The sequence below is a fragment of the Leptodactylus fuscus genome, unplaced genomic scaffold, assembly GCF_031893055.1.
Source record: "Leptodactylus fuscus isolate aLepFus1 unplaced genomic scaffold, aLepFus1.hap2 HAP2_SCAFFOLD_606, whole genome shotgun sequence".
Taxonomy (NCBI): Eukaryota; Metazoa; Chordata; class Amphibia; order Anura; family Leptodactylidae; genus Leptodactylus; species Leptodactylus fuscus.
In genome coordinates, this window is record NW_027440638.1 from 47904 (window position 1) to 75593 (window position 27690).

The 27690-nt window shown below is 38.8% G+C and overlaps 1 long non-coding RNA gene across 2 annotated transcripts; it reads right to left on the reverse strand.

Annotated features, from left to right (window-relative positions):
- Nucleotides 1-339: 339 nt before the first annotated feature.
- LOC142188659 (uncharacterized) lies at nt 340-6091 on the reverse strand. 2 transcript variants are annotated; one of them, XR_012713046.1, is made up of 3 exons: nt 6079-6091; nt 3561-3599; nt 340-374 (listed from the first exon to the last, which is right to left on the reverse strand). It is a non-coding gene; the product is annotated as an uncharacterized LOC142188659 (long non-coding RNA). The 2 variants fall into 2 exon arrangements; XR_012713047.1 differs by lacking the exon at nt 340-374 and adding an exon at nt 2542-2576.
- Between the last annotated feature and the right edge of the window lie 21599 nt (nt 6092-27690).

The following is a 27690-nucleotide window of genomic DNA, read 5'->3' on the forward strand; positions in this document are numbered from 1 at the left end:
AGAGGTATACGCAGCTATATACACAGAAGAGGTATACACACCTATATACACAGAAGAGGTATATACACCTATATACACAGAAGAGGTATACGCACCTATATATACAGAAGAGGTATACGCAGCTATATACACACACACACACACACACACACACGAGGTATACGCACCTATATACACACACACACAAGAGGTATACGCAGCTATATACACAGAAGAGGTATACGCAGCTATATACACAGAAGAGGTATACACACCTATATACACAGAAGAGGTATATACACCTATATACACAGAAGAGGTATACGCACCTATATATACAGAAGAGGTATACGCAGCTATATACACACACACACACACACACGAGGTATACGCACCTATATACACACACACACAAGAGGTATACGCAGCTATATACACAGAAGAGGTATACGCACCTATATACACAGAAGAGGTATACGCACCTATATACACACACAAGAGGTATACGCAGCTATATACACACACAAGAGGTATACGCAGCTATATACACAGAAGAGGTATACACACCTATATACACAGAAGAGGTATATACACCTATATACACAGAAGAGGTATACGCAGCTATATACACACACACAAGAGGTATACGCAGCTATATACACACACAAGAGGTATACGCACCTGTATATACAGAAGAGGTATACGCAGCTATATACACACACACACACACAAGAGGTATACGCACCTATATATACAGAAGAGGTATACGCAGCTATATACACACAAGAGCTATACGCACCTATATACACACAAGAGGTATACGCACCTATATACACACACACACACACAAGAGGTATACGCAGCTATATACACAGAAGAGGTATACGCACCTATATACACAGAAGAGGTATACGCAGCTATATACACACACAAGAGGTATACGCAGCTATATACACACACAAGAGGTATACGCACCTATATACACACACACACACACACACACACACACACACACAAGAGGTATACGCAGCTATATACACAGAAGAGGTATACGCACCTGTATATACAGAAGAGGTATACGCAGCTATATACACACACACACACACACAAGAGGTATACGCACCTATATACACACACAAGAGGTATACGCACCTATATACACACACAAGAGGTATACGCACCTATATACACACACAAGAGGTATACGCACCTATATACACACACAAGAGGTATACGCAGCTATATACACAGAAGAGGTATACGCAGCTATATACACACACACACACACACAAGAGGTATACGCACCTATATACACACACAAGAGGTATACGCACCTATATACACACACAAGAGGTATACGCAGCTATATACACACAAGAGGTATACGCACCTATATATACAGAAGAGGTATACGCAGCTATATACACACACACACACGAGGTATACGCACCTATATACACACACACACACAAGAGGTATACGCACCTATATACACACACAAGAGGTATACGCAGCTATATACACAGAAGAGGTATACGCACCTATATACACAGAAGAGGTATACGCACCTATATACACACACAAGAGGTATACGCAGCTATATACACACACAAGAGGTATACGCACCTATATACACACACACACGAGGTATACGCAGCTATATACACAGAAGAGGTATACACACCTATATACACAGAAGAGGTATACACACCTATATACACAGAAGAGGTATATACACCTATATACACAGAAGAGGTATATACACCTATATACACACAAGAGGTATACGCAGCTATATACACACACAAGAGGTATACGCACCTGTATATACAGAAGAGGTATACGCAGCTATATACACACAAGAGCTATACGCACCTATATACACACAAGAGGTATACGCAGCTATATACACACACACAAGAGGTATACGCAGCTATATACACAGAAGAGGTATACGCAGCTATATACACAGAAGAGGTATACGCACCTATATACACACACACGAGGTATACGCAGCTATATACACAGAAGAGGTATACGCACCTATACACACACAAGAGGTATACGCACCTATATACACACACACACACACACACACAAGAGGTATACGCAGCTATATACACAGAAGAGGTATACGCACCTATATACACACACACACAAGAGGTATACGCACCTATATATACACACACACACACGAAGTATACGCAGCTATATACACAGAAGAGGTATACGCACATATATACACACACAAGAGGTATACGCACCTATATACACACACACGAGGTATACGCAGCTATATACACACACAAGAGGTATACGCAGCTATATACACAGAAGAGGTATACGCACCTATATACACACACAAGAGGTATACGCAGCTATATACACAGAAGAGGTATACGCACCTATATACACACACAAGAGGTATACGCACCTATATACACACACAAGAGGTATACGCAGCTATAGACACACACACACACACACAAGAGGTATACGCAGCTATATACACAGAAGAGGTATACGCAGCTATATACACACACAAGAGGTATACGCACCTATATACACACACACACACACACACGAGGTATACGCACCTATATACACACACAAGAGGTATACGCACCTATATACACACACACACGAGGTATACGCAGCTATATACACAGAAGAGGTATACGCACCTATATACACACACAAGAGGTATACGCAGCTATATACACAGAAGAGGTATACGCACCTATATAGACACACAAGAGGTATACGCACCTATATACACACACACGAGGTATACGCAGCTATATACACAGAAGAGGTATACGCACCTATATAGACACACAAGAGGTATACGCACCTATATACACACACACACACGAGGTATACGCACCTATATACACAGAAGAGGTATACGCACCTATATACACAGAAGAGGTATACACACCTATATACACACACAAGAGGTATACGCACCTATATACACACACAAGAGGTATACGCACCTATATACACACACACACACGAGGTATACGCAGCTATATACACAGAAGAGGTATACGCACCTATATACACACACAAGAGGTATACGCAGCTATATACACACACAAGAGGTATACGCACCTATATACACACACAAGAGGTATACGCACCTATATACACACACACACACGAGGTATACGCAGCTATATACACAGAAGAGGTATATGCACCTATATACACACAAGAGGTATACGCAGCTATATACACACACAAGAGGTATACGCACCTATATACACACACACACACGAGGTATACGCAGCTATATACACAGAAGAGGTATACGCACCTATATACACAGAAGAGGTATACGCAGCTATATACACACACACAAGAGGTATACGCACCTATATACACACAAGAGGTATACGCAGCTATATACACAGAAGAGGTATACGCACCTATATACAGTGAAGAGGTATACGCACCTATATACACACAAGAGGTATATGCACCTATATACACACAAGAGGTATACGCAGCTATATACACAGAAGAGGTATACGCAGCTATATACACACACGAGGTATACGCACCTATATACACACACACACACACACACACACACACACACGAGGTATACGCAGCTATATACACAGAAGAGGTATACGCAGCTATATACACACACACACAAGAGGTATACGCAGCTATATACACAGAAGAGGTATACGCACCTATATACACAGAAGAGGTATACGCACCTATATACACACACACACGAGGTATACGCAGCTATATACACACACACACGAGGTATACGCAGCTATATACACAGAAGAGGTATATGCACCTATATACACAGAAGAGGTATACGCAGCTATATACACAGAAGAGGTATACGCACCTATATACACACACAAGAGGTATACGCAGCTATATACACACACAAGAGGTATACGCACCTATATACACACACACACGAGGTATACGCAGCTATATACACAGAAGAGGTATATGCACCTATATACACAGAAGAGGTATACGCAGCTATATACACAGAAGAGGTATACGCACCTATACACACACACACGAGGTATACGCAGCTATATACACAGAAGAGGTATACGCACCTATATACACACACGAGCTATACGCAGCTATAGACACAGAAGAGGTATACGCACCTATATACACACACGAGCTATACGCACCTATATACACAGAAGAGGTATACGCACCTATATACACACACGAGGTATACGCACCTATATACACAGAAGAGTTATACGCACCTATATACACACACGAGGTATACGCACCTATATACACAGAAGAGGTATACGCACCTATATACACACACAAGAGGTATACGCAGCTATATACACAGAAGAGGTATACGCACCTATACACACACAAGAGGTATACGCACCTATATACACACACAAGAGGTATACGCACCTATACACACACACACACACACACAAGAGGTATACGCAGCTATATACACAGAAGAGGTATACGCACCTATATACACACACACACACACACACGAAGTATACGCAGCTATATACACAGAAGAGGTATACGCACATATATACACACACAAGAGGTATACGCACCTATATACACAGAAGAGGTATACGCACCTATATACACACACAAGAGGTATACGCAGCTATATACACACACAAGAGGTATACGCACCTATATACACACACAAGAGGTATACGCAGCTATATACACACACACACACACACACGAAGTATACGCAGCTATATACACAGAAGAGGTATACGCACATATATACACACACAAGAGGTATACGCACCTATATACACAGAAGAGGTATACGCACCTATATACACACACAAGAGGTATACGCAGCTATATACACACACAAGAGGTATACGCACCTATATACACACACAAGAGGTATACGCACCTATATACACAGAAGAGGTATACGCACCTATATACACACACAAGAGGTATACGCACCTATATACACACACAAGAGGTATACGCACCTATATACACACACAAGAGGTATACGCACCTATATACACACACAAGAGGTATACGCACCTATATACACACACAAGAGGTATACGCACCTATATACACACACAAGAGGTATACGCAGCTATATACACACACAAGAGGTATACGCACCTATATACACACACAAGAGGTATACGCACCTATATACACAGAAGAGGTATACGCACCTATATACACACACAAGAGGTATACGCAGCTATATACACACACAAGAGGTATACGCACATATATACACACACAAGAGGTATACGCACCTATATACACAGAAGAGGTATACGCACCTATATACACACACAAGAGGTATACGCACCTATATACACACACAAGAGGTATACGCACCTATATACACACACACACACACACACACAAGAGGTATACGCAGCTATATACACAGAAGAGGTATACGCAGCTATATACACACACAAGAGGTATACGCACCTATATACACACACACACAAGAGGTATACGCACCTATATACACACACACACACGAGGTATACGCACCTATATACACACACACACACGAGGTATACGCACCTATATACACACACAAGAGGTATACGCAGCTATATACACAGAAGAGGTATACGCACCTATATACACACACAAGAGGTATACGCAGCTATATACACAGAAGAGGTATACGCACCTATATAGACACACAAGAGGTATACGCACCTATATACACACACACACAAGAGGTATACGCACCTATATACACAGAAGAGGTATACGCACCTATATACACAGAAGAGGTATACGCACCTATATACACACACACACGAGGTATACGCACCTATATACACACACAAGAGGTATACGCACCTATATACACACACAAGAGGTATACGCACCTATATACACACACACACACGAGGTATACGCAGCTATATACACAGAAGAGGTATACGCACCTATATACACACACAAGAGGTATACGCACCTATATACACACACAAGAGGTATACGCACCTATATAAACACAAGAGGTATACGCAGCTATATACACAGAAGAGGTATACGCACCTATATACAGTGAAGAGGTATACGCACCTATATACACACACACGAGGTATACGCACCTATATACACACAAGAGGTATATGCACACAAGAGGTATATGCACCTATATACACACAAGAGGTATACGCAGCTATATACACACACAAGAGGTATACGCACCTATATACACACACACACACACACACACACACACACACACACACACACGAGGTATACGCAGCTATATACACAGAAGAGGTATACGCAGCTATATACACACACAAGAGGTATACGCAGCTATATACACAGAAGAGGTATACGCACCTATATACACAGAAGAGGTATACGCACCTATATACACACACAAGAGGTATACGCACCTATATACACACACACACGAGGTATACGCAGCTATATACACAGAAGAGGTATACGCAGCTATATACACAGAAGAGGTATATGCACCTATATACACAGAAGAGGTATACGCAGCTATATACACAGAAGAGGTATACGCACCTATATACACAGAAGAGGTATACGCAGCTATATACACACAAGAGGTATACGCAGCTATATACACACACACACACGAGGTATACGCAGCTATATACACAGAAGAGGTATACGCACCTATATACACACACGAGCTATACGCAGCTATAGACACAGAAGAGGTATACGCACCTATATACACACACGAGCTATACGCACCTATATACACAGAAGAGGTATACGCACCTATATACACACACGAGGTATACGCACCTATATACACAGAAGAGTTATACGCACCTATATACACAGAAGAGGTATACGCAGCTATATACACAGAAGAGGTATACGCACCTATATACACACACGAGCTATACGCAGCTATATACACAGAAGAGGTATACGCACCTATATACTCACACGAGCTATACGCAGCTATATACACAGAAGAGGTATACGCACCTATATACACAGAAGAGGTATACGCACCTATATACACAGAAGAGGTATACGCAGCTATATACACAGAAGAGGTATATGCACCTATATACACAGAAGAGGTATACGCAGCTATATACACAGAAGAGGTATACGCACCTATATACACACACGAGCTATACGCACCTATATACACAGAAGAGGTATACGCACCTATATACACAGAAGAGGTATACGCAGCTATATACACAGAAGAGGTATATGCACCTATATACACAGAAGAGGTATACGCAGCTATATACACACAGAAGAGGTATACGCAGCTATATACACAGAAGAGGTATACGCAGCTATATACACACACGAGGTATACGCACCTATATACACAGAAGAGGTATACGCAGCTATATACACAGAAGAGGTATATACACCTATATGATAACAAACACCTCAACAAACAGGGAGTCAGCCTCCTGGCCAAAGAACTTAAAGACATAAAGCTCAACAGAGACCCCGGGCCTATACTAGACAAGAACCTGTGGAGAAGTCACCTTCCAGGAGACACACCCAAACACCATACCCCCCTCAACATACAAGACAAAGACCCATGGGGGGGTGGCCTGGCTGGAAAATATCTCAAACACAACGTCTCCCCCAAAAAACTGGAAATGGGGACTACTATAAGCCAGGGCGGAAGCCACCTGTGCCATACAGAACAAGACAGAGCACAGACATGGAGGAGATAAGAACCAGCACCCTGTGCAACACACTGCTCCAGACTGGGATCCACAACATGGCCACCAATCAGGAACCCAGCCCGTCCTCTGCAGGACAGCTCATTACAAGGTATACCCACCAAAGATGACACCACTGACTATCAGTAGCTGGAATATCCAAGGGCTGAACGCCTCAGCCTATAGATCTAACCCAAAAGATCCAGACTTCATAGACAGACTAAAAAACATAGACATTCAAATCCTCCTAGAGACATGGACCCGGGCAGATGATGAGTCCCTAACACCCATGGGCTACAAGGAACTCTCAGTGCCCGCCCAGAAAAATAAGACCACCAAACATGGCCGCCACTCAGGAGGCATACTAATATGGTACAAGGAGGAGCTCAAAGAACACGTAAAAGCTACCAAACGTGGAACTAATCACATATGGATAAAAATAAGCAGCTCCATCCTCAGCGGCCAGCAGGACATCTATCTCTGTGCAGTATATATGCCCCCACCAGGGTCCCCCTACCACAACCCAGACATCTATGAGGTCCTACAAAGGGAATCTGCCCAGTCCCAGTCCCAAGGCAGAGTGCTGATCTGCGGCGACCTGGACTGGCACAGAGATAGACTACCTGTCCTCTGATGGAAACCTGCACATCCCGGTAGGCGAGGTCCACCACCTGGAGTCTGCACAGAGAAGAAGAAATAGCTATGACAGTCGTCAACAAGAGCGGGAGACAGCGGCTGAACCTGTGCCGGAGTCTGGGACTGTACATAATGAACGGGCGTACCAGAGGGGACACTCAGGGACGCTTCACACTAAACTCTTATGTGGGCAACAGCGTGGTGGACTATGTCATCACAGACCCAGCAGACCGGTCAGACATAGATGCTCTCATAGTCACCCCTGAGACACACCTGTCAGACCACAATCAGATCCTGCTGTACATGAGATCCACTGACAAGCCCCTCACACAGCAGCCCCACCAGATTGGGCTCTACAACCTGCCACCATTCTTTATATGGGCCAGTCACCGGGCCACCGAATACACCAATGCGGCTAACCGACCCGAAATCAAGGAACTGCTCACAAACTTCTATATGAGTTCCTACCAGCCAGACCAACAAGGGGTCACCCGAGCAGTGAAGGACTTCAGTAACATCCAGTACACCACGGCAGAACTAGCAGGCCTGAAACAGACAAAGCCCAAGAGACCGACTAACAAACAGTCTCACAAATGGTTCGACAGCGACTGCAAGGCTCTACGCCGTTCTCTAAGGGCAGCCTCCAACCAGAAACACAGGGACCCCAACAACAGAGAGACGGGGGAAGCCTACAGCAATCTATGCAAGCAATACAAGGGCACCCTCAGAGAGAAAAAACAGAGGGACCTCTCCCACAAAATACAGCAACTAGAGGACTCCCTCCAGGACAGCTCATTCTGGGAGACCTGGCACCACATGGGCACAAAGCCCAAGAAAAACTCTCTCCACATCCAAAATGGCAATATCTGGCTCAACTACTTCAGAGGTCTCTACAAAAACAGAGGCAGAAGATGGAGATTGCAGCACTCCGGGGTCTTCAGTTAATTCCATCCTTTATTCACACATCATTTTAAAAACAAAAACAGTACACATGCCAAACCTGCCGAGGCGTCCCGGGGCTCAGGGTCCCCTTAATCACAGCGTACTTACATCTCAGCTCTTAAACCTTTATACACACTCTGGGTTCTGCCACTCATCTGTGTTCAATCAGCAATCAGGTGTCAACCCAGAATGAATAAAGTTTGTTTAAAGGAGTGAAAAAACATCCATGACAAGAGGAGAACACATTAGCATACTATCCATATATTTCTAATCCATTTCTATGAGTATGTGAGTATATGAGTATATGAGTATGTGAGTATATAAGTATGTGAGTATGTGAGTATATGAGTATATGAGTATATAAGTATGTGAGTATATGAGTATATGAGTATATGAGTATGTGAGTATATGAGTATATGAGTATATGACTAGATGAGTATGTGAGTATATGAGTATATCAGTATGTGAGTATATAAGTATGTGAGTATGTGAGTATATGAGTATATGAGTATGTGAGTATATGAGTATGTGAGTATATGAGTATATGAGTATGTGAGTATATGAGTATATGAGTATATGACTAGATGAGTATGTGAGTATATGAGTATATAAGTATGTGAGTATATAAGTATGTGAGTATATGAGTATATGAGTATGTGAGTATATGAGTATATGAGTATATGACTAGATGAGTATGTGAGTATATGAGTATATAAGTATGTGAGTATATGAGTATGTGAGTATATGAGTATGTGAGTATATGAGTATGTGAGTATATGAGTATGTGAGTATATAAGTATGTGAGTATATAAGTATGTGAGTATATGACTAGATGAGTATGTGAGTATATGAGTATATGAGTATGTGAGTATATGAGTATGTGAGTATATGAGTATGTGAGTATATGAGTATATAAGTATGTGAGTATATAAGTATGTGAGTATATGAGTATGTGAGTATATGACTAGATGAGTATGTGAGTATATGAGTATATGAGTATATAAGTATGTGAGTATATGAGTATGTGAGTATATGACTAGATGAGTATGTGAGTATATGAGTATATGAGTATATAAGTATGTGAGTATATGAGTATGTGAGTATATGAGTATGTGAGTATATGAGTATGTGAGAATATGAGTATATAAGTATATAAGTATGTGAGTATATGAGTATGTGAGTATGTGAGTATATGAGTATATGAGTATGTGAGTATATGAGTATGTGAGTATATGAGTATGTGAGTATATGAGTATGTGAGTATATGAGTATGTGAGTATATGAGTATATAAGTATGTGAGTATATGACTAGATGAGTATGTGAGTATGTGAGTATATGAGTATGTGAGTATATGAGTATGTGAGTATATGACTAGATGAGTATGTGAGTATATGAGTATGTGAGTATGTGAGTATATGAGTATATAAGTATGTGAGTATATGACTAGATGAGTATGTGAGTATATGAGTATGTGAGTATATGAGTATGTGAGTATATGACTAGATGAGTATGTGAGTATGTGAGTATATGAGTATGTGAGTATATGACTAGATGAGTATGTGAGTATGTGAGTATGAGTATGTGAGTATGTGAGTATATGACTAGAAGAGTATGTGAGTATATGACTAGATGAGTATGTGAGTATATGAGTATGTGAGTATATGAGTATGTGAGTATATGACTAGATGAGTATGTGAGTATATGAGTATGTGAGTATATGAGTATGTGAGTATATGAGTATGTGAGTATATTAGTATATGAGTATATAAGTATGTGAGTATATGAGTATGTGAGTATGTGAGTATATTAGTATATGAGTATATAAGTATGTGAGTATGTGAGTATATGAGTATATGAGTAGATGAGTATGTGAATATGTGAGTATGTGAGTAGATGAGTATGTGAGTATATGAGTATGTGAGTATATGACTAGATGAGTATGTGAGTATATGAGTATGTGAGTATATGACTAGATGAGTATGTGAGTATATGAGTATGTGAGTATGTGAGTATATGACTAGATGAGTATGTGAGTATACGAGTATGTGAGTATTTGACTAGATGAGTATGTGAGTATGTGAGTATATGAGTATGTGAGTATATGACTAGATGAGTATGTGAGTATATGAGTATGTGAGTATGTGAGTATATGACTAGATGAGTATGTGAGTATATTAGTATATGAGTATATAAGTATGTGAGTATATGAGTATGTGAGTATATGAGTATGTGAGTATATTAGTATATGAGTATATAAGTATGTGAGTATATGAGTATATAAGTATGTGAGTATGTGAGTATATGAGTATATGAGTAGATGAGTATGTGAATATGTGAGTATATGAGTATGTGAGTAGATGAGTATGTGAGTATGTGAGTATATAAGTATGTGAGTATATGACTAGATGAGTATGTGAGTATATGAGTATGTGAGTATATGACTAGATGAGTATGTGAGTATATGAGTATGTGAGTATGTGAGTATATGACTAGATGAGTATGTGAGTATACGAATATGTGAGTATTTGACTAGATGAGTATGTGAGTATGTGAGTATATGAGTATGTGAGTATATGAGTATGTGAGTATATGACTAGATGAGTATGTGAGTATGAGAGTATATGAGTATGTGAGTATATGACTAGATGAGTATGTGAGTATGAGAGTATATGAGTATGTGAGTATATTACTAGATGAGTATGTGAGTATATGAGTATGTGAGTATATGACTAGATGAGTATGTGAGTATATGAGTATGTGAGTATGTGAGTATATGACTAGATGAGTATGTGAGTATATGACTAGATGAGTATGTGAGTATATGAGTATGTGAGTATATGACTAGATGAGTATGTGAGTATATGAGTATGTGAGTATATGACTAGATGAGTATGTGAATATACGAGTATGTGAGTATTTGACTAGATGAGTATGTGAGTATGTGAGTATATGAGTATGTGAGTATGAGAGTATATGAGTATGTGAGTATATGACTAGATGAGTATGTGAGTATATGAGTATGTGAGTATATGACTAGATGAGTATGTGAGTATATGAGTATGTGAGTATATGAGTATGTGAGTATATGACTAGATGAGTATGTGAGTATATGAGTATGTGAGTATATGAGTATGTGAGTATGTGAGTATATGAGTATGTGAGTATATTAGTATATGAGTATATAAGTATGTGAGTATATGAGTATATAAGTATGTGAGTATGTGAGTATATGAGTAGATGAGTATGTGAATATGTGAGAATATGAGTATGTGAGTATGTGAGTAGATGAGTATGTGAGTATATGAGTATGTGAGTATATGACTAGATGAGTATGTGAGTATATGAGTATGTGAGTATATGACTAGATGAGTATGTGAGTATATGAGTATGTGAGTATATGACTAGATGAGTATGTGAGTATATGAGTATGTGAGTATATGACTAGATGAGTATGTGAGTATATGAGTATATGAGTATGTGAGTATATGACTAGATGAGTATGTGAGTATGTGAGTATATGAGTATGTGAGTATATGACTAGATGAGTATGTGAGTATATGAGTATGTGAGTATATGACTAGATGAGTATGTGAGTATGAGAGTATATGAGTATGTGAGTATATGACTAGATGAGTATGTGAGTATATGAGTATGTGAGTATATGACTAGATGAGTATGTGAGTATGTGAGTATGAGTATGTGAGTATGTGAGTATATGACTAGAAGAGTATGTGAGTATATGACTAGATGAGTATGTGAGTATATGAGTATGTGAGTATATGAGTATGTGAGTATATGACTAGATGAGTATGTGAGTATATGAGTATGTGAGTATATGAGTATGTGAGTATATGAGTATGTGAGTATATTAGTATAAGAGTATATAAGTATGTGAGTATATGAGTATGTGAGTATATTAGTATATGAGTATATAAGTATGTGAGTATGTGAGTATATGAGTATATGAGTAGATGAGTATGTGAATATGTGAGTATGTGAGTAGATGAGTATGTGAGTATATGAGTATGTGAGTATATGACTAGATGAGTATGTGAGTATATGAGTATGTGAGTATATGACTAGATGAGTATGTGAGTATATGAGTATGTGAGTATGTGAGTATATGACTAGATGAGTATGTGAGTATACGAGTATGTGAGTATTTGACTAGATGAGTATGTGAGTATGTGAGTATATGAGTATGTGAGTATATGACTAGATGAGTATGTGAGTATATGAGTATGTGAGTATGTGAGTATATGACTAGATGAGTATGTGAGTATATTAGTATATGAGTATATAAGTATGTGAGTATATGAGTATGTGAGTATATGAGTATGTGAGTATATTAGTATATGAGTATATAAGTATGTGAGTATATGAGTATATAAGTATGTGAGTATGTGAGTATATGAGTATATGAGTAGATGAGTATGTGAATATGTGAGTATATGAGTATGTGAGTAGATGAGTATGTGAGTATGTGAGTATATAAGTATGTGAGTATATGACTAGATGAGTATGTGAGTATATGAGTATGTGAGTATATGACTAGATGAGTATGTGAGTATATGAGTATGTGAGTATGTGAGTATATGACTAGATGAGTATGTGAGTATGAGAGTATATGAGTATGTGAGTATATTACTAGATGAGTATGTGAGTATATGAGTATGTGAGTATATGACTAGATGAGTATGTGAGTATATGAGTATGTGAGTATGTGAGTATATGACTAGATGAGTATGTGAGTATATGACTAGATGAGTATGTGAGTATATGAGTATGTGAGTATATGACTAGATGAGTATGTGAGTATATGAGTATGTGAGTATATGACTAGATGAGTATGTGAATATACGAGTATGTGAGTATTTGACTAGATGAGTATGTGAGTATGTGAGTATATGAGTATGTGAGTATGAGAGTATATGAGTATGTGAGTATATGACTAGATGAGTATGTGAGTATATGAGTATGTGAGTATATGACTAGATGAGTATGTGAGTATATGAGTATGTGAGTATATGAGTATGTGAGTATATGACTAGATGAGTATGTGAGTATATGAGTATGTGAGTATATGAGTATGTGAGTATGTGAGTATATGAGTATGTGAGTATATTAGTATATGAGTATATAAGTATGTGAGTATATGAGTATATAAGTATGTGAGTATGTGAGTATATGAGTAGATGAGTATGTGAATATGTGAGAATATGAGTATGTGAGTATGTGAGTAGATGAGTATGTGAGTATATGAGTATGTGAGTATATGACTAGATGAGTATGTGAGTATATGAGTATGTGAGTATATGACTAGATGAGTATGTGAGTATATGAGTATGTGAGTATATGACTAGATGAGTATGTGAGTATATGAGTATGTGAGTATATGACTAGATGAGTATGTGAGTATATGAGTATATGAGTATGTGAGTATATGACTAGATGAGTATGTGAGTATGTGAGTATATGAGTATGTGAGTATGTGAGTATATGACTAGATGAGTATGTGAGTATATGACTAGATGAGTATATGAGTATATGAGTATGTGAGTATATGAGTATGTGAGTATATGACTATATGAGTATGTGAGTATATGAGTATGTGAGTATATGACTAGATGAGTATGTGAGTATGTGAGTATATGACTAGATGAGTATGTGAGTATATGAGTATGTGAGTATATGAGTATGTGAGTATATGACTAGATGAGTATGTGAGTATATGACTAGATGAGTATGTGAGTATATGAGTATGTGAGTATATGACTAGATGAGTATGTGAGTATATGACTAGATGAGTATGTGAGTATATGAGTATGTGAGTATATGAGTATGTGAGTATATGAGTATGTGAGTATATGAGTATATGAGTATGTGAGTATATGAGTATGTGAGTATATGAGTATGTGAGTATATGAGTATGTGAGTATATGAGTATGTGAGTATATGAGTATGTGAGTATGTGAGTATATGAGTATGTGAGTATATGAGTATGTGAGTATATGAGTATGTGAGTATATGAGTATGTGAGTATATGAGTATGTGAGTATATAACTAGATGAGTATGTGAGTAGATGAGTATGTGAGTATATGAGTATATGAGTATGTGAGTATATGAGTATGTGAGTATATGAGTATGTGAGTATATGAGTATGTGAGTATATGAGTATGTGAGTATATGACTAGATGAGTATGTGAGTATATGAGTATGTGAGTATATGAGTATGTGAGTATATGACTAGAAGAGTATGTGAGTATATGAGTATGTGAGTATATGAGTATGTGAGTATATGACTAGAAGAGTATGTGAGTATATGACTAGATGAGTATGTGAGTATATGACTAGATGAGTATGTGAGTATGTGAGTATATGAGTATGTGAGTATGTGAGTATATGACTAGATGAGTATATGAGTATGTGAGTATATGAGTATGTGAGTATATGACTAGATGAGTATGTGAGTATGTGAGTATATGAGTATGTGAGTATATGAGTATATGAGTATGTGAGTATATGAGTATGTGAGTATATGACTAGATGAGTATGTGAGTATATGAGTATGTGAGTATATGACTAGATGAGTATGTGAGTATATGACTAGATGAGTATGTGAGTATATGACTAGATGAGTATATGAGTATGTGAGTATATGAGTATGTGAGTATATGAGTATGTGAGTATATGACTAGATGAGTATGTGAGTATGTGAGTATATGAGTATGTGAGTATGTGAGTATATGACTAGATGAGTATGTGAGTATATGACTAGATGAGTATGTGAGTATATGAGTATGTGAGTATATGACTAGATGAGTATGTGAGTATATGACTAGATGAGTATGTGAGTATATGACTAGATGAGTATATGAGTATGTGAGTATATGAGTATGTGAGTATATGAGTATGTGAGTATATGACTAGATGAGTATGTGAGTATATGAGTAGATGAGTATGTGAGTATATGAGTATGTGAGTATATGAGTATGTGAGTATATGAGTATGTGAGTATATGACTAGATGAGTATGTGAGTATATGAGTATGTGAGTATATGACTAGATGAGTATGTGAGTAGATGAGTATGTGAGTATATGAGTATGTGAGTATATGACTAGAAGAGTATGTGAGTATATGACTAGATGAGTATGTGAGTATATGAGTATGTGAGTATATGAGTATGTGAGTATATGACTAGATGAGTATGTGAGTATATGAGTATATGAGTATGTGAGTATATGACTAGATGAGTATATGAGTATATGAGTATGTGAGTATATGACTAGATGAGTATGTGAGTATATGAGTATGTGAGTATATGAGTATGTGAGTATATGACTAGATGAGTATATGAGTATGTGAGTATATGAGTATGTGAGTATGTGAGTATGTGAGTATGTGAGTATATGACTAGATGAGTATGTGAGTATGTGAGTATATGACTAGATGAGTATGTGAGTATATGAGTATGTGAGTATATGAGTATGTGAGTATATGACTAGATGAGTATGTGAGTATATGACTAGATGAGTATATGAGTATGTGAGTATATGAGTATGTGAGTATATGACTAGATGAGTATGTGAGTATGTGAGTATATGAGTATGTGAGTATATGAGTATATGAGTATGTGAGTATATGAGTATGTGAGTATATGAGTATGTGAGTATATGACTAGATGAGTATGTGAGTATATGAGTATGTGAGTATATGACTAGATGAGTATGTGGTATATGACTAGATGAGTATGTGAGTATATGACTAGATGAGTATATGAGTATGTGAGTATATGAGTATGTGAGTATATGAGTATGTGAGTATATGACTAGATGAGTATGTGAGTATGTGAGTATATGAGTATGTGAGTATGTGAGTATGTGAGTATATGACTAGATGAGTATGTGAGTATATGACTAGATGAGTATGTGAGTATATGAGTATGTGAGTATATGACTAGATGAGTATGTGAGTATATGACTAGATGAGTATGTGAGTATATGACTAGATGAGTATATGAGTATGTGAGTATATGAGTATGTGAGTATATGAGTATGTGAGTATATGACTAGATGAGTATGTGAGTATATGAGTAGATGAGTATGTGAGTATATGAGTATGTGAGTATATGAGTATGTGAGTATATGAGTATGTGAGTATATGACTAGATGAGTATGTGAGTATATGAGTATGTGAGTATATGACTAGATGAGTATGTGAGTAGATGAGTATGTGAGTATATGAGTATGTGAGTATATGACTAGAAGAGTATGTGAGTATATGACTAGATGAGTATGTGAGTATATGAGTATGTGAGTATATGAGTATGTGAGTATATGACTAGATGAGTATGTGAGTATATGAGTATATGAGTATGTGAGTATATGACTAGATGAGTATATGAGTATATGAGTATGTGAGTATATGACTAGATGAGTATGTGAGTATATGAGTATGTGAGTATATGAGTATGTGAGTATATGACTAGATGAGTATATGAGTATGTGAGTATATGAGTATGTGAGTATGTGAGTATGTGAGTATGTGAGTATATGACTAGATGAGTATGTGAGTATGTGAGTATATGACTAGATGAGTATGTGAGTATATGAGTATGTGAGTATATGAGTATGTGAGTATATGACTAGATGAGTATGTGAGTATATGACTAGATGAGTATATGAGTATGTGAGTATATGACTAGATGAGTATATGAGTATGTGAGTATATGAGTATGTGAGTTATGACTAGATGAGTATGTGAGTATATGACTAGATGAGTATATGAGTATGTGAGTAATGAGTATGTGAGTATATGACTAATAGTATGTGAGTATGTGAGTATATGACTAGATGAGTATAGAGTATGTGAGTATATGACTAGATGAGTATGTGAGTATATGAGTATGTGAGTATATGACTAGATGAGTATATGAGTATATGAGTATGTGAGTATATGACTAGACAGCGACACCGCACCGCTATCCTAATGTGTACAGGACCCAAGTAGGAGTCATCAGATTTTTCTATATTACAAACTAGTCTAACACATATTATACACAAACAGCGACACCGCACTGCTATCCTAATGTGTACAGGACCCAAGTAGGAGTCATCAGATTTTTCTATATTACACACTAGTCTAACACATATTTACACAAACAGCGACACCGCACTGCTATCCTAATGTGTACAGGACCCAAGTAGGAGTCAGCAGATTTTTCTATATTACACACTAGTCTGACACATATTATACACAAACAGTGACACCGCACCGCTATCCTAATGTGTACAGGACCCAAGTAGGACTCAGCAGATATTTCTATATTACACACTAGTCTAACACATATTATACACAAACAGCGACACCGCACTGCTATCCTAATGTGTACAGGACCCAAGTAGGAGTCAGCAGATTTTTCTATATTACACACTAGTCTAACACATATTATACACAAACAGCGACACCGCACCGCTATCCTAATGTGTACAGGACCCAAGTAGGACTCAGCAGATTTTTCTATATTACACACTAGTCTAACACATATTATACACAAACAGCGACACCGCACCGCTATCCTAATGTGTACAGGACCCAAGTAGGAGTCAGCAGATTTTTCTATATTACACACTAGTCTAACACATATTATACACAAACAGCGACACCGCACCGCTATCCTAATGTGTACAGGACCCAAGTAGGACTCAGCAGATTTTTCTATATTACACACTAGTCTAACACATATTATACACAAACAGCGACACCGCACCGCTATCCTAATGTGTACAGGACCCAAGTAGGAGTCAGCAGATTTTTCTATATTACACACTAGTCTAACACATATTATACACAAACAGCGACACCGCACCGCTATCCTAATGTGTACAGGACCCAAGTAGGAGTCAGCAGATTTTTCTATATTACACACTAGTCTAACACATATTATACACAAACAGCGACACCGCACTGCTATCCCTAATGTGTACAGGACCCAAGTAGAGTCAGCAGATTTTTCTATATTACACACTAGTCTAACACATATATACACAAACAGCGACACCGCACCGCTATCCTAATGTGTACAGGACCCAAGTAGGAGTCAGCAGATTTTTCTATATTACACACTAGCTAACACATATTATACACAAACAGCGACACTGCACTGCTATCCTAATGTGTACAGGACCCAAGTAGGAGTCAGCAGATTTTTCTATATTACACACTAGTCTAACACATATTATACACAAACAGCGACACCGCACGCTATCCTAATGTGTACAGGACCCAAGTAGGAGTCAGCAGATTTTTCTATATTACACACTAGTCTAACACATATTATACACAAACAGCGACACCGCACTGCTATCCTAATGTGTACAGGACCCAAGTAGAGTCAGCAGATTTTTCTATATTACACACTAGTCTAACACATATTATACACAAACAGCGACACGCACTGCTATCCTAATGTGTACAGGACCCAAGTAGGACTCAGCAGATTTTTCTATATTACACACTAGTCTAACACATATTATACACAAACAGCGACACCGCACTGCTATCCTAATGTGTACAGGACCCAAGTAGGAGTCAGCAGATTTTTCTATATTACACACTAGTCTGACACATATTATACACAACAGCGACACTGCACTGCTATCCTAATGTGTACAGGACCCAAGTAGGACTCAGCAGATTTTTCTATATTACAAACTAGTCTAACACATATTATACACAAACAGCGACACCGCACTGCTATCCTAATGTGTACAGGACCCAAGTAGGAGTCATCAGATTTTTCTATATTACACACTAGTCTAACACATATTATACACAAACAGCGACACCGCACTGCTATCCTAATGTGTACAGGACCAAGTAGGAGTCAGCAGATTTTTCTATATTACACACTAGTCTGACACATATTATACACAAACAGTGACACCGCACCGCTATCCTAATGTGTACAGGACCCAAGTAGGAGTCAGCAGATTTTTCTATATTACACACTAGTCTAACACATATTATACACAAACAGCGACACCGCACTGCTATCCTAATGTGTACAGGACCCAAGTAGGACTCAGCAGATATTTCTATATTACACACTAGTCTAACACATATTATACACAAACAGCGACACCGCACTGCTATCCTAATGTGTACAGGACCCAAGTAGGAGTCAGCAGATTTTTCTATATTACACACTAGTCTAACACATATTATACACAAACAGCGACACGCACCGCTATCCTAATGTGTACAGGACCCAAGTAGGACTCAGCAGATTTTTCTATATTACACACTAGTCTAACACATATTATACACAAACAGCGACACCGCACCGCTATCCTAATGTGTACAGGACCCAAGTAGGAGTCAGCAGATTTTTCTATATTACACACTAGTCTAACACATATTATACACAACAGCGACACCGCACCGCTATCCTAATGTGTACAGGACCCAGTAGGAGTCAGCAGATTTTTCTATATTACACACTAGTCTACCACATATTATACACAAACAGCGACACCGCACTGCTATCCTAATGTGTACAGGACCCAAGTAGGACTCAGCAGATATTTCTATATTACACACTAGTCTAACACATATTATACACAAACAGCGACACCGCACTGCTATCCTAATGTGTACAGGACCCAAGTAGGAGTCAGCAGATTTTTCTATATTACACACTAGTCTAACACATATTATACACAAACAGCGACACCGCACCGCTATCCTAATGTGTACAGGACCCAAGTAGGACTCAGCAGATTTTTCTATATTACACACTAGTCTAACACATATTATACACAAACAGCGACACCGCACCGCTATCCTAATGTGTACAGGACCCAAGTAGGAGTCAGCAGATTTTTCTATATTACACACTAGTCTAACACATATTATACACAAACAGCGACACCGCACCGCTATCCTAATGTGTACAGGACCCAAGTAGGAGTCAGCAGATTTTTCTATATTACACACTAGTCTAACACATATTATACACAAACAGCGACACCGCACTGCTATCCTAATGTGTACAGGACCCAAGTAGGAGTCAGCAGATTTTTCTATATTACACACTAGTCTAACACATATTATACACAAACAGCGACACCGCACTGCTATCCTAATGTGTACAGGACCCAAGTAGGAGTCAGCAGATTTTTCTATATTACACACTAGTCTAACACATATTATACACAAACAGCGACACCGCACTGCTATCCTAATGTGTACAGGACCCAAGTAGGACTCAGCAGATTTTTCTATATTACACACTAGTCTAACACATATTATACACAAACAGCGACACCGCACCGCTATCCTAATGTGTACAGGACCCAAGTAGGAGTCATCAGATTTTTCTATATTACACACTAGTCTAACACATATTATACACAAACAGCGACACCGCACTGCTATCCTAATGTGTACAGGACCCAAGTAGGAGTCATCAGATTTTTCTATATTACACACTAGTCTAACACATATTATACACAAACAGCGACACCGCACTGCTATCCTAATGTGTACAGGACCCAAGTAGGAGTCAGCAGATTTTTCTATATTACACACTAGTCTAACACATATTATACACAAACAGCGACACCGCACCGCTCTCCTAATGTGTACAGGACCCAAGTAGAGTCATCAGATTTTTCTATATTACACACTAGTCTAAAGCATATTATACACAAACAGCGACACCGCACTGCTATCCTAATGTGTACAGGACCCAAGTAGGAGTCAGCAGATTTTTCTATATTACACACTAGTCTAACACATATTATACACAAACAGCGACACCGCACTGCTATCCTAATGTGTACAGGACCCAAGTAGGAGTCAGCAGATTTTTCTATATTACACACTAGTCTAACACATATTATACACAAACAGCGACACCGCACCGCTATCCTAATGTGTACAGGACCCAAGTAGGAGTCAGCAGATTTTTCTATATTACACACTAGTCTACACATATTATACACAAACAGCGACACTGCACTGCTATCCTAATGTGTACAGGACCCAAGTAGGACTCAGCAGATTTTTCTATATTACACACTAGTCTAACACATATTATACACAAACAGCGACACCGCACCGCTATCCTAATGTGTACAGGACCCAAGTAGGAGTCATCAGATTTTTCTATATTACACACTAGTCTAACACATATTATACACAAACAGCGACACCGCACTGCTATCCTAATGTGTACAGGACCCAAGTAGGAGTCATCAGATTTTTCTATATTACACACTAGTCTAACACATATTATACACAACAGCGACACCGCACTGCTATCCTAATGTGTACAGGACCCAAGTAGGAGTCATCAGATTTTTCTATATTACACACTAGTCTAACACATATTATACACAAACAGCGACACCGCACTGCTATCCTAATGTGTACAGGACCCAAGTAGGAGTCATCAGATTTTCTATATTACACACTAGTCTAACACATATTATACACAAACAGCGACACTGCACTGCTATCCTAATGTGTACAGGACCCAAGTAGGAGTCAGCAGATTTTTCTATATTACACACTAGTCTAACACATATTATACACAAACAGCGACACCGCACTGCTATCCTAATGTGTACAGGACCCAAGTAGGAGTCAGCAGATATTTCTATATTCACACTAGTCTAACACATATTATACACAAACAGCGACACTGCACCGCTATCCTAATGTGTACAGGACCCAAGTAGGAGTCAGCAGATTTTTCTATATTACACACTAGTCTAACACATATTATACACAAACAGTGACACCGCACCGCTATCCTAATGTGTACAGGACCCAAGTAGGACTCAGCAGATATTTCTATATTACACACTAGTCTAACACATATTATACACAAACAGCGACACCGCACTGCTATCCTAATGTGTACAGGACCCAAGTAGGACTCAGCAGATTTTTCTATATACAAACTAGTCTAACACATATTATACACAAACAGCGACACCGCACCGCTATCCTAATGTGTACAGGACCCAAGTAGGACTCATCAGATTTTTCTATATTACACACTAGTCTAACACATATTATACACAAACAGCGACACCGCACTGCTATCCTAATGTGTACAGGACCCAAGTAGGACTCAGCAGATTTTTCTATATTACACACTAGTCTAACACATATTATACACAAACAGCGACACCGCACTGCTATCCTAATGTGTACAGGACCCAAGTAGGACTCAGCAGATTTTTCTATATTACACACTAGTCTAACACATATTATACACAAACAGCGACACCGCACCGCTATCCTAATGTGTACAGGACCCAAGTAGGACTCAGCAGATTTTTCTATATTACACACTAGTCTAACACATATTATACACAAACAGCGACACCGCACTGCTATCCTAATGTGTACAGGACCCAAGTAGGACTCAGCAGATTTTTCTATATTACACACTAGTCTAACACATATTATACACAAACAGTGACACCGCACTGCTATCCTAATGTGTACAGGACCCAAGTAGGAGTCAGCAGATTTTTCTATATTACACACTAGTCTAACACATATTATACACAAACAGCAGACACCGCACCGCTATCCTAATGTGTACAGGACCGAAGTAGGACTCAGCAGATTTTTCTATATTACACACTAGTCTAACACATATTATACACAAACAGCGACACCGCACCGCTATCCTAATGTGTACAGGACCCAAGTAGGAGTCAGCAGATTTTTCTATATACACACTAGTCTAACACATATTATACACAAACAGAGACACCGCACCGCTATCCTAATGTGTACAGGACCCAAGTAGGAGTCAGCAGATTTTTCTATATTACACACTAGTCTAACACATATTATACACAAACAGCGACACCGCACCGCTATCCTAATGTGTACAGGACCCAAGTAGGAGTCAGCAGATATTTCTATATTACACACTAGTCTAACACATATTATACACAAACAGCGACACCGCACCGCTATCCTAATGTGTACAGGACCCAAGTAGGAGTCAGCAGATTTTTCTATATTACACACTAGTCTAACACATATTATACACAAACAGCGACACCGCACTGCTATCCTAATGTGTACAGGACCCAAGTAGGAGTCAGCAGATTTTTCTATATTACACACTAGTCTAACACATATTATACACAAACAGAGACACCGCACTGCTATCCTAATGTGTACAGGACCCAAGTAGGACTCAGCAGATTTTTCTATATTACACACTAGTCTAACACATATTATACACAAACAGCGACACCGCACTGCTATCCTAATGTGTACAGGACCCAAGTAGGAGTCAGCAGATTTTTCTATATTACACACTAGTCTAACACATATTATACACAAACAGCGACACCGCACTGCTATCCTAATGTGTACAGGACCCAAGTAGGAGTCAGCAGATTTTTCTATATTACACACTAGTCTAACACATATTATACACAAACAGAGACACCGCACTGCTATCCTAATGTGTACAGGACCCAAGTAGGACTCAGCAGATTTTTCTATATTACACACTAGTCTAACACATATTATACACAAACAGCGACACCGCACTGCTATCCTAATGTGTACAGGACCCAAGTAGGACTCAGCAGATTTTTCTATATTACACACTAGTCTAACACATATTATACACAAACAGAGACACCGCACTGCTATCCTAATGTGTACAGGACCCAAGTAGGACTCAGCAGATTTTTCTATATTACACACTAGTCTAACACATATTATACACAAACAGCGACACCGCACCGCTATCCTAATGTGTACAGGACCCAAGTAGGACTCAGCAGATTTTTCTATATTACACACTAGTCTAACACATATTATACACAAACAGCGACACCGCACCGCTATCCTAATGTGTACAGGACCCAAGTAGGAGTCAGCAGATTTTTCTATATTACACACTAGTCTAACACATATTATACACAAACAGCGACACCGCACTGCTATCCTAATGTGTACAGGACCCAAGTAGGACTCAGCAGATTTTTCTATATTACACACTAGTCTAACACATATTATACACAAACAGCGACACCGCACCGCTATCCTAATGTGTACAGGACCCAAGTAGGAGTCAGCAGATTTTTCTATATTACACACTAGTCTAACACATATTATACACAAACAGCGACACCGCACTGCTATCCTAATGTGTACAGGACCCAAGTAGGAGTCAGCAGATTTTTCTATATTACACACTAGTCTAACACATATTATACACAAACAGCGACACCGCACCGCTATCCTAATGTGTACAGGACCCAAGTAGGAGTCAGCAGATTTTTCTATATACACACTAGTCTAACACATATTATACACAAACAGAGACACCGCACTGCTATCCTAATGTGTACAGGACCCAAGTAGGAGTCATCAGATTTTTCTATATTACACACTAGTCTAACACATATTATACACAAACAGCGACACCGCACCGCTATCCTAATGTGTACAGGACCCAAGTAGGACTCAGCAGATTTTTCTATATTACACACTAGTCTAACACATATTATACACAAACAGCGACACCGCACCGCTATCCTAATGTGTACAGGACCCAAGTAGGACTCAGCAGATTTTTCTATATTACACACTAGTCTAACACATATTACACACAAACAGCGACACCGCACCGCTATCCTAATGTGTACAGGACCCAAGTAGGAGTCAGCAGATTTTTCTATATTACACACTAGTCTAACACATATTATACACAAACAGCGACACCGCACTGCTATCCTAATGTGTACAGGACCCAAGTAGGAGTCAGCAGATTTTTCTATATTACACACTAGTCTAACACATATTATACACAAACAGCGACACCGCACTGCTATCCTAATGTGTACAGGACCCAAGTAGGACTCAGCAGATTTTTCTATATTACACACTAGTCTAACACATATTATACACACAAACAGCGACACCGCACCGCTATCCTAATGTGTACAGGACCGAAGTAGGACTCAGCAGATTTTTCTATATTACACACTAGTCTAACACATATTATACACAAACAGCGACACCGCACTGCTATCCTAATGTGTACAGGACCCAAGTAGGACTCAGCAGATTTTTCTATATTACACACTAGTCTAACACATATTATACACAAACAGCGACACCGCACCGCTATCCTAATGTGTACAGGACCCAAGTAGGAGTCAGCAGATTTTTCTATATTACACACTAGTCTAACACATATTATACACAAACAGCGACACCGCACTGCTATCCTAATGTGTACAGGACCCAAGTAGGAGTCATCAGATTTTTCTATATTACACACTAGTCTAACACATATTATACACAAACAGCGACACCGCACCGCTATCCTAATGTGTACAGGACCCAAGTAGGAGTCATCAGATATTTCTATATTACACACTAGTCTAACACATATTATACACAAACAGCGACACCGCACCGCTATCCTAATGTGTACAGGACCGAAGTAGGACTCAGCAGATTTTTCTATATTACACACTAGTCTAACACATATTATACACAAACAGCGACACCGCACTGCTATCCTAATGTGTACAGGACCCAAGTAGGAGTCATCAGATTTTTCTATATTACACACTAGTCTAACACATATTATACACAAACAGCGACACCGCACCGCTATCCTAATGTGTACAGGACCGAAGTAGGACTCAGCAGATTTTTCTATATTACACACTAGTCTAACACATATTATACACAAACAGCGACACCGCACTGCTATCCTAATGTGTACAGGACCCAAGTAGGAGTCAGCAGATTTTTCTATATTACACACTAGTCTAACACATATTATACACAAACAGCGACACCGCACCGCTATCCTAATGTGTACAGGACCCAAGTAGGAGTCAGCAGATTTTTCTATATTACACACTAGTCTAACACATATTATACACAAACAGCGACACCGCACTGCTATCCTAATGTGTACAGGACCCAAGTAGGAGTCAGCAGATTTTTCTATATTACACACTAGTCTAACACATATTATACACAAACAGCGACACCACACTGCTATCCTAATGTGTACAGGACCCAAGTAGGAGTCAGCAGATTTTTCTATATTACACACTAGTCTAACACATATTATACACAAACAGCGACACCGCACTGCTATCCTAATGTGTACAGGACCCAAGTAGGAGTCAGCAGATTTTTCTATATTACACACTAGTCTAACACATATTATACACAAACAGCGACACCGCACTGCTATCCTAATGTGTACAGGACCCAAGTAGGACTCAGCAGATTTTTCTATATTACACACTAGTCTAACACATATTATACACAAACAGTGACACCGCACTGTTATCCTAATGTGTACAGGACCCAAGTAGGAGTCAGCAGATTTTTCTATATTACACAC